This window comes from Myxocyprinus asiaticus, chromosome 13, assembly GCF_019703515.2.
Source record: "Myxocyprinus asiaticus isolate MX2 ecotype Aquarium Trade chromosome 13, UBuf_Myxa_2, whole genome shotgun sequence".
NCBI lineage: Eukaryota > Metazoa > Chordata > Actinopteri > Cypriniformes > Catostomidae > Myxocyprinus > Myxocyprinus asiaticus.
This window is the reverse complement of record NC_059356.1, coordinates 35229268-35240655: the sequence shown is the minus strand read 5'-3', so window position 1 is coordinate 35240655 and position 11388 is coordinate 35229268. Positions and strand designations below refer to the sequence as shown.

The 11388-nt window shown below is 38.0% G+C and overlaps 1 protein-coding gene across 5 annotated transcripts in view; it reads left to right on the top strand.

Annotated features, from left to right (window-relative positions):
• The first annotated feature begins 2323 nt into the window (after positions 1-2323).
• LOC127450492 (signal transducer and activator of transcription 5B-like) overlaps positions 2324-11388 on the top strand; it is a 144107-nt gene continuing 135042 nt past the window's right edge. For 3 of the 5 annotated variants that reach the window (XM_051714663.1, XM_051714661.1, XM_051714660.1), the window contains exon 1: positions 2324-2502. The gene's annotated coding sequence lies outside the window, so the exon portion shown is untranslated. Of the gene's footprint in view, positions 2503-6608; positions 6664-11388 lie in introns of those variants that run through there. The other 2 variants (XM_051714659.1, XM_051714662.1) reach the window with 2 other exon arrangements.

Sequence of the window (11388 nt, the reverse complement as noted above, 5' to 3'; positions counted from 1 at the left end):
TCCATTAATATTAATTCCAAATAAAAATAAACCCCAAAAAATTACTTTTGTTGGTGTAACCTAATTTGTCAGCCAAATGTACTCAAATTAAATAAAAATTTTCAATTTAATAAAACCAGTTAACATAGATGTTACCACATTACACACATTTATTTATTTACAGTCGGGTACAATGGGGCTAAAGGCCCCCTGGGCCCAGGGTAAAAGGCACTTTTAATTATATTTTCTCCCAAAACACTAAATAGCAACAAAAACTACCACAGCACTTTCGTAAACACCTGTTTGTCACTATTCACTGCAATTTTTTTTCCTGATCCATGATATCATCGTATTCAAGGTCTAAAGTTTGATTTTGAGGTAATTTGATCTAATGTTGAATTATTTTTAAAATGTTGCAAATGTACTGTATGTAGCTAATGAATATCCTGGAAATTATCACATTTATTTTTTATACAAAATACTTATTTGTCATTTTAAAATTTGGAGGGCAAAGTGGGCTCACACTGACTGATTCAATCACAATGGAGTTTCATTTGTTTATAGAATACTTGAGAGGTTATGAAATGTCAAATGTGATTTAAATCAGAATCAGAATGAGCTTTATTGCCAAGTATGCTTACATATACAAGGAATTTGTCTTGGTGACAGAAGCTTCCAGTGCACAAACAATAAAACAACAAGACAGAGATAAAAAATAAAAAAAAATAGAATAAAAATAAAAATGACAATAATCCCCTCAGCAGGCAGTTATTGAAGTACAGAGGACAGACTCAATGACTGCTGAGTAGAACTGTATCAGCAGCATCTGTGGCAGGTTGAATTTCCTCAGCTGGTGAAGGAAGTACAACCTCTGCTGGGCCTTTTTCACAATGGAGTCAATGTGGGTCTCCCACTTCAGGTCCTGTGAGATGGTAGTGCCCAGGAACCTGAATGACTCCACTGCTGCCACAGTGCTGTTTAGAATGGTGAGCGGGGTCAATGTTAGGGTGTTCCTCCTAAAATCCACAATCATCTCCACTGTTTTGAGCATGTTCAGCTCCAGGTTGTTTTGACTGCAACAGTGAGCCAGCCGTTCAACCTCCCTTCTGTATACAGACTCATCGTCATCTTGGATATGGCCGATGACAGTAGTGTTGTCTGCAAACTTCAGGAGCTTGACAGAGGGGTCCTTGGCAGTGCAGTCATTTGTGTACAGGGAGAAGAGCAATGGGGAGAGCACACAAATGAACAAGAAATAATGCACCCTTTTCTTAAGTCAATCAAATCAAATCCCTTTATTGTCACTCAACCACATACACAAGTGCAACAGTGGGTGAAAGTCTTGGGTGTGGTTCCAAGCAACATAGCAGTATGACAATTACAATAAACATCTGATTTACACATAACACAGTTTACACGTCTGTTACACAACACAAAATGTGAGTCCAGTCTGAGGCTAATAAAGTGCGGTGCTGATGTATATTGATCGTGAGAGATCAAGAGTTCAAAAGTCTGATTGCTTGGGGGAAGAAGCTGTCATTTAGTCGGCTGGTGCAGGTCCTGGTGCAATAAGTGGTTATTTTGAATCAGCATTATATTAATTTGTTACTCAAAAAAGCATCTTGCTGTCTCAAAAAGTATTTGCATAAGATGACAAATTTTGCCCTATATCTATTGTCACTATATTTACACAATATCACTATAACCCCAAACGGGGTAAAAGGCTCCCTCAGCACCTTATTATTACTATTATTAATTTTAATAATTATATATGTTTTTATTAGTTATTATATATTAATTATAATAACCTTCCGTTATTATCAATCTTGACACTCTGTGACCAGAAAAAAAGGTGTGCCTTCAGCCCCATTGTACCGTATTGTACCTCGCGCGCCACTAAACGGAGTCAACAACTAAACAAATAGCCACTACAAATAAACTCAGGCCCATGAACCACACTGTAACTCGTCAGTTCCAGAGTACATGTGTTCATAACGCTTCAGCCCTTCAGCGTGTAGATGTGCAGCTTAAAGTAAACAGTTTTTCCGCGTTATGTCCCTCAAAGACAACTCGACACAAGTCACACGTATTGGGCTCATAGCCAATCAGCAGTCCTCGCGCTCCGCTAACTAAACGCCTCGCGCTTTCATATGAGACCACTGAAACATTTAAAATAATTAGAGTTCCACTTAAGTACGCCATTGATACCATAATATCAAAAGCCTATAGTGAGTTACCCGAACTTGCGCATTTCCTTGCACAAGCTGCTCTCCGCTCACCAGTGAAACTACACCGGAAGCGGGAGGGGGAGCGAGAGCGAGAGAGAGCAAGAGAGAGAGATAGAGAGAGAGAGAGAGAGAGGCACATGAAATACTGAGAGAGAGAGGCACATGAAATACTGCAAAGCTCACTTGTGGTTGAGATAGACGGGGCAGAGAGGTTGCCTTTCTGGGTCGCAGGCGCTAGCTGGAGCTTTGCTGTACTTTTATGCGAAAAGACAGCGGATTTTAAAGACCTGTCGAGGTAGGTTTCATGCTTCCACGCGCTTGTAGCGTGCCTTAAATATTGTTTGTCGATGTCAAATGTCGTTGTTCTAAGGGCATAGTTGGCTATAAACAAATGTGCACGGCTGATCATGTTGAGGTTTTGCGGGGTTGGACTTTTAATGCCGAATACGTTGCTCTTATGACATGGCTGAAACATGCTATTTTAAGGGTTACTGTTCAGTTCAGACTGTGCGTATTTGGCACCGGTGTTTCGCAAGCCACAAGTTCTTGCATTCTGTTTTTATCGGATCAACAGGCTGGGAGTCCAGCCCCCCTTCTGCACGGCTGTCAAGCCTCGCGGACAGTCCAGCTCACATTTCCAGCTCCATTCCAGTCTCTCCAAAAAACAATTCAGCTCCACAATCGCGCGCGTACTTTGAGCGTTTATTCTGCCATATTTAAAATTTGACGGGAAAAAAAGCTGCGCTCAGGGCGATTTTTTTTTAATTTTTTTTATTTATTTTTTTTTTACAATTATTATTATTATTTTCATCAAGCTGTTGAATTTACCGTTATAAGGAGTGAACTTGAGCGCTTGTGCGGCAACGCTCTTTGGTGCTCCTGTTTGATCGAACTAGATGAAAGTTTATACACGTTAGGAGGGTTCATGATTGAAAAGACAAAATATTTCTATATAATTTGATCGTGACGTTTTATAATCGCCATGACATGTTATGGCTGTAAATGGAGATTTAAATAAGGCATATGTGTGTTATTAAAGCCATGCATCTTGCTGAATTGTAAACTGTCCTTCCGTTTGAGGTGTCACATTCATTTCGCCACTAGACAGACAATGTGCAGCACAACTCGAGTTACGGATGAACAAGTTCAGGAAAGCTGTGCATGTGCGCTCATACGTAAATGAGCTTTAACCGTTATGTGAAAGGCATGGGGACCTTGTATCATCCTTTTTCAACATACTGCAACTACTTGAGTTTATTAGTTCCTGACACCCGGCAGTTGCACATCCGACACACTGCCCTACAGTGAGAAAGTTGAAGGCATGCTCTCTCTATTTTCCCCTTTGATTTTGTCTTCCGCAGCAGATTCTTTTATCTCCCATCATGCACTTTTAGTTTCCGTTCAACAGTGTGGCAAGTGCGTGCGTGCGCGCGCGCGCTTTTGTGCGTTCAAATACGTGTAGCCTATATATGCGCGCGATTTTATTTGTATCAGTGTTTTGTTTGAATGTTTGTTTTGCACGCGTGAGCACGTGGCTCACACATTGCGTTTGTTTTAAGGTCTTGGAATAGAGAGAACAGGTTTCTGTCAACCACATCTGTTGCTAATGTTAGTTGCATTGCCTAAAAAAAATATCACTGTACCTGTTTTTTTGTTTTGTTTTGTTTTTTGATAGCATGAGACCGACGATATTCTTTTTATATGGGCAGTCTATGTTGGTGAATTAATTGTAGGATTATTTCGAATTTATTTTTAATGTTAAGAATACAAGATTCATTTGAGAAATTAAATGACCAAAGCACTGTAAATGTTAATGCATCTTCGGTTTTGTCAACTAACTAATATTGTAAAACATGATTGCTGAATATCCACGCTTCCCTACTATATAGTATGGCAAAAACCGTACACCAGTGGAGTAGTATGTCCGAATCCTCAGTATTCATAAAACAGCAACTGAGAAATACAAAGCTGACCTACTATTTCTGGCGAGATTCTGAATTGCGGACTAATTGGACGCTTTATTATCTCATAATCCCTTGGGAGCTGAGGAGGTCATGTTCAAAACGCTCAAAAACGGCGAAGAGCCGCGAGTTGGACAGCTCTTTTCAAATGTAAATGCTATATACAGTATACCAAGAAAGTGGTTCCTTGTGCTTAAATGATGCTTGTTTAAACAAACAACAGTAGATTATTTTCATGGTTGTTGTTTCTATGTTGTATATTCGGGTAACGGGACAATGCCCACATTCCCTTATGAAGTATGTCCGGATCTATACTCACCTGCATAGTGCTGGTTAGTAACGGATTACATGTAATCTGCATTAAGTAATCAGGTTACAAAAATCAAGTACTTGATTAATTAATTAATTAATTGGATTAAATTACATTTTAAAATACTCGTAATCAGACTACAGTTACTTTTTTATTGATTACATGATTACATATTAACAAGGCAACGGCAGTAAATTGTAAATAATTTATTGATCATCCTAATCATTCTCTTTTTTTCAATCTTTTACATTTTTCATTCTAAATCAGCATACCGCTGATATACGTTCGGTTAGACTTTGAGTGTTTTCGGAAGAGAGGGTGAGGGTTGTGTGTATTGCACTCAGGACTGGTACTCGCTGCTTGCCAGCCAGGTGAAGATGGAGCGGTCTACTTCAGCATTTAACCACTGGATCTATAGAGATAATTTCATTTTTAAGAATGAAATTGCACCAATGGTGTGCAGCTCACACATTGAACTTAATTTCTTCCAAGGATCTAGTGGATGCCATCTCTAATGGTCCTGCCATCAGGGTTCACAATAGTTCAACTGCAAAATGTGCAGCAGTATAGCCTATCACTTTACTGTTGCTGCTGATGCAGTGAAGTCCACTGCATGAAACTTGACATAAAACTTAACACAACTGTGTGACTCTGTGGAACCAGAGAATATTTAGCAGAGACAGGCCACTTCTATTAAAATGAATGGGAGAAATTGGAATGCCCACCCAGAAGCTCTAGCGCCCAATGGTCAACGGATGTAGAAAGTAAGTCCTGCCTTACAGGTAAAAGAGCCAATCACCTTTTAGATACAGACATTATCTGTCAATCAACTTGAGAACGTGCATGCGCATTAGCTATACAAGCCAAGAAAATGGCTTTTTATAGCGTAATATGAGACAAAGAAGCACAATTTATGATACAAATTTGGTCAGATTTTACTGCCGATTTTGTTATGAAAATGGTAATCTACGAGATTACGTTACTGATTGCATTTTTGTCATGTAATTTGTAATCAGTACCGGATTACAATTCACAAGTAATCCGCCCAGAACTGCACTTGCATACCTTAAAGTACTCAGATGCTTTGATGCTGTTCGTTGCTGGAAGCGCTTTTTAAAAGTTAATAATATTTTAATTATCAATTTATTTTTTACACAAACGTATCGATTTGCTTCATAAGACATTCATTTATTGACTGGAGTTGTGTGGTTTATGCTGCCTAAATGTGACTTTTGGACCATCAAAGTGCTGGCACCCGTTTACTTGCATGATAAGGACCTGACAGAGCTCTATCTTCTAAAAATCTTTATTTGTGTTCTGCTGAAGAAAGACAGTCATACACATCTGGGATGGCATGGGGGTAAGTGAATAATGTGAGAATTTTCATTTTTGGGTGAACTATTCCTTTAAGAATGCACTGTTTAACCAGCGGAGAAGTACGTCCATCATCAAGTACAGTACATACTGTGACAGTACGTGATTTTGGTCACAGCTGATAACTTTCTGCTCTACACCACAATATTACAATTCTGACTAATAGGAGAGTGCATGTAGTGGTAGTTGCCCTTTACAACAAATGTAAACTAATATATAATTCTGCACTATGACTTGCATGTCATGTTACCTCTCGACTTTGTCAATAGGACATCACTTTAGTGGTCAAATTAAACTCCATAAAGAGATGGGGAAAGAAAAGAAAATATTGAAAATATAAAAGAAAATATTAGGCTCATGATTTAATAGATTGTTGGTAAGAACCTCAAGTCTGTTGAAATATCACATTTCATAAATAAGTGAACAGGAGGTGAATTTGAACATTTGGTCCCATTGGCACACTGCACATTTGTTTAGCTGGACTATACAACCTAGTATGACCTATGCTGCCAAAGTTTGTGCGGTTGATGTCCTCTTCTCTGAGTTGACACAGCATTGGACAGGGTTGACTGGGACATGATTGCTGCACAGGGAATATGCTCAACATGTTGACCAGCACACTGTGTACTGAAACAGAGCGAAAGATAGAAAGGCAGAGGGAGCTGAAAGAAAGTCTATATATCTGTTGTATGCTGTAGTTGGCTACATATTTTGTTGGGCATTTCCAAGGATCCAAATTATCTTCTTTATCCAGCACTTGGAAATAAGAGAGGGTTTCAAAGTCTGTACAGCAAGATCAGGACAACATCAGGTAATGTTAGCATCTTTTTCCTGACTTATTGCAATGGTCAAAGAAGGTAAAGCTTAAAGCTGAAGTATGTAATGTAATTGCAAAAATAAACGTTGTTTTCAAAACAGCTTTCTGAATACGCCGTTGGTCAAACAAAGAGATAGTCCCACCCCCAACTCATGCTACTGGTTGAATAACGTTGTTTTCATTTTTGGGTGAACTATCCCTTTAAGCTGGGATAGGAGAAAGTATTTTAACACAGAAAAAGTTACACACTTCAGCTTTAAGATGTAGATTCCATTTGAAATTCATGGAAGCTAGTACCATATGCTTTATCATTAAAGGACTTTCTAAGGAAAGCCTCACATGCACAGTTTCATTCTGGATGCTTTAAAGAGGACCTATTATGCTTTTTGAGATTTTACCTTTCTTTTAGTGTGTAATATAGCTCTTTGTGCATGTAAAAGGTCTGCAAAATTACAAAGCACAAATTCCACACAAAAAGGAGTTATTATCTCCCACAGAAAACACTGCTCAAGAACTACATGAAACAGCTGGTTTGTAGTCCAGCCATTTCTTCCGTAAAGTATCTACGTCACTATGTAACACATTTGCATAATGCCCGCCTAAGGGCTACTTTGGCCTGCCCCAAACAAACGTACTTATAGCCGAGGCCAGGATGAGTTGGGTTTGTGTTGTCGACATGTCGAGAAGACGCTGTTTTCTTCACTGCAAAAGCAAAACCTCTTTGTTTGGACTTCCAAAGGCAGACGAATTGAAGAATCAGTGGTTAAAATGAATTTTAATTATTGAGCAGTGCAACCACAACCAATGCCAGATTTTCAAGTCGGTTACCCCTGAAAGATGGTGCAGATCCCACTTTGTTGGGACAATCTGGCGCTTCAGGATCACAACCTGTAATTATGCTCGATTATTTGTTGATTTATCTGCTACCGAGTGTTCAAATGCAGAGTTTTGTGTTGTAGCTTCGGTGTACACCCAGTGCACAGCTGTAGGCCTCTGCTAACCTGCTAGCTAATGTTATTTCTGTTGAAATAGTTTTGCTAATCAGCTGCGGGAACACTTTTACCTACAATTGTGTAGAATTATGCCGATTGTGTGTCGTTCTTACTATCATGAATAGTGTTCAAGTGTGGAGATGGATTTATTTTTACAAACGGTAATTTTACGTCTGCAATCCACAGGAGCTGCAACTCAGTTATGGTAAGGGGTGTTACATTTTCGACACACGCTTTGTGCGGTTGACCAATCATAACAGACTAGGCCAGCTGACCAATCAGAGCAGACTGGGCTTTTCGGAAAGGGGGGCTTTAAAGAGACAGGAGGCAAATCAGAGCGTTTCGGCCAGAGTATGAAGAGTGGGGAAAAGAAATGTACAGTATAAGAAAAATGTGTTTTTTGAACATTAAAGCATGTAAGCCTATTCTAGTAGAAACCCAAAATAAAATTATGAACCTGTAAATTAGCATAATATGGGCTTATTACACTTTTAAATAAGTGTAATAAGTGACTATTTATGTTTGGAGAGTTGACAAAATCACCCTTCCCCGAATGGACAGCCCTGACAGTTTTTGCCGCATGGACTATTGGATAATAGTCCACTGTAAAGTTCACATCAGTGCGGGCTCAGCAGAAGGGCGCATTGAGGGTGCGCAACGGCCACAAAGGGGGCACTCGTGAGCACACTTCGGAAACTGAAAATGACAGTTCTTCTGGACTGTGCGGATTTGAAATGAAAAGTCTGTGAAGTTCAAGATTTGAGGTTATAATTTATATATTTATATGTTCTCACTAAGTGATTCTGTCCTCCTATTACAATAATTTGTCATTTCTGCTTAATGTAAAGAGTTCTCAGAACTTGATTTTCTTCAATTCAAAGTGGTTGTAAAAAAAAAAAGAGCAACTTTAGCACCACTTTGATTTTACTTAAACATGTAACGCAGCATTAAACCTTGTATTCAATTTTATTGGGTAGGATTTTAGTGTAAAATGTGAGCGGTTGAAAACTGTGCAGTGGCACAGAGCCGCCAAAAACTAAACAGAGCTAAACAGAATACCTGGCACTGACCAACATCATAAGATTTAAACAGTGTGTTCTACTTTTTCGTTTCCTCTAAATCTATATTTAACTAGCTTTCAAATGCGCTTTCACTTTCTCTCTTCGTTTTCTCTCTCTCTCTCTCTCTCTCTCTCTCTCTCTCTCTGTGTGTGTGTGTGTGTGTGTGTGTGGATCTTCGCTAGCCTCTTCCTCTACCTACCTTAACCTGAGTGTTTGTGTGTGTTACTGGGGTTAACAGATTACCTGATGAGTTGTGTTTGTTTTGTGTTTCATATGATCTTTCAACTGACCTTGACTGCCCCACCTCCCTCCACCCACTGTTTGTCTTGTTCAGTGCAGTGCTCGGGTAGACAGAAAGATAATCGGAGCATCAAATGAGAAGGAGAGAAACTGCTGTGGTTCATGTAGTCTAAGCCTGTTAGCAATCACTCAAATGTAGGGCTGGGTATTAATACAAATTTCCCGATTCAATTCGATTCCGATTCACAAGCTCTCAATATAATTCGATTCAATATTGATTCATATAAGTTTATTTCAGTTATAATGTCCCTTTTGCTTACATATAAAATAAGTTATCTCCCAGCTAATGCTGTGAATCATACAGGGGACCTTTTAACTAGGAACAGTAGGCAAATATTAATTTGACTAATTATATTTTATTACTTTTTCATCATGTTGGTCACATTTTGGCTTTTTAAAAATGAAAAAATAAATGTATTCAATCAATAAATAATATATATATAATATATAATATATATATATATATATATATATATATATATATATATATATATATATATAAAATAATATATTTCATTTATTATTTTTGTTACATATTTATTAAAGGTATGAATCTTCACTGGCCTCACGATTCGATTCGATTACGATTCAAAGGGTAAGGATTCGATTATAAAACGATTCTCGATGCATCTTGTCCTCAAATTTCTTTTTTCCCTTTCAACTTTTTTATTTAATGAAAAATCAGAATGAGTCACATTACATAAACTGGCCTTTTACGCTATGAGCTATGAACAAAACATGGAATATCCACAGGATTAAATAAATGGTTCTATAGTTTAGTAGAGTATCACAATTTTCAAGTGTCTTTATTTAGAACCTTATAAAAATTTCTTAAAAGCACAAGAAAGAAAATATTGGTTCTCTATCAAAACACACTGAATACTATTAAATATTTCAACTGATTATATAATTTTTTTGTTTGTTTGTTTAAAGAATTGTTAATCATGTAATAGTATTGAATTATTATTTAAAATTAATCTATGCCATGCCTATTCATCTTAATTTTTAATTATAACCACAACTGGAAGTTGCTGGTCCAGGATGAAAGATGCATCTGCTTCTATGAGAGTGCAGCTGTCATCTTCTCCTCTCCTCACCCGCACAGGTGATAGTAAAGCAGTTTAAATAGTGCAGCTGTTGCTTCAGAAATGTATCAAGCATCACGTATGCACTGTTGTTGGCATGTTATTACGAATAAACTCTCCCATTTCTATGTGCATGAGTTTGTGGAAGAATTTCGGGATTGTAGTTTCATTTGGGCACAGATGATCATGTGTTTGATACACCTAGTCTGCAAACAGTCGTGTTTGTGCGATTGACTTTAGCGTATGTGCTCATCATGTGTCTTTGTTTCTATATCTGTCTCTGACACCTGCCACTGCGCTGCCGTGGCTCAAACTGAACTCCGAATCAATTCTGATTCTTTTGAGAGAAAGAATCGAGATACATCGCTGAAATGATTAGTTCCATCACTCCTAATATTTATTGTTAAATTGCAAATTTGTACTATTTACATGTATTTACACTGATTTGTTGAACACGTGCTTAAACAGGTATGGTCTCTTTAACAAAAAACTGCATTTCTGTAAACAGCATCTTTAAATGAGCGCATGTTAAAAAGAGAGGACTCCAATGGCTTTACCTCATCTGTGCGATGCATGATTAAGAATTAAATGTTTTTTGTACAGTGCTGTGAAAAGGTATTTGCCCCATCCTGATTTCTTCTGTTTTTGTGTATATCTCATACTAAATTGTTTCAAAAATTAAAACAAAATCTAACATAAAACAAAGGCAATCTGAGTAAACACAAAATACAGTTTTAAATGATAATGTTATTTATTGAAGCAAAAAAGTTATCCAATAAAAACTGGGCCTGTTTGAAAAAGTATTTGCGCCTTAGTTACTAAATTCCTAAATCTATGAATCTGCATTCATAATGGGGTTCAGCTGGACTAGACACACCCAGGCCTGATTACAGCCAGCTCTGTTCAAACAAATCAACACCTAAATAGAACTGAATTTTGCCAAAACATACCTTGATGATCCTCAAACCTTTTGGGAGAATGTTCTGTGGACTGATGAGTTGAAAGTGGAACTGTTTGGAAAACAGGGGTCCCGTTACATCTGGTGTAAATCAAACACAGAATTCCACAAAAAGAACATCATACCTACGGTCAAGCATGGTGGTGGTAGTGTGATGGTGTGGGGATGCTTTGCTGCTTCAGGGCCAGGGCGACTTGCAATAATTGAGTGAAAAAATAATTCTGCTCTCTACTGGAAAATTCTACAGGAGAACATCCGGTCATCAGTCCGTGAGTTGAAGCTCAAGCACCACTGGATTATGCAGCAAGACAATGATCCAAAGC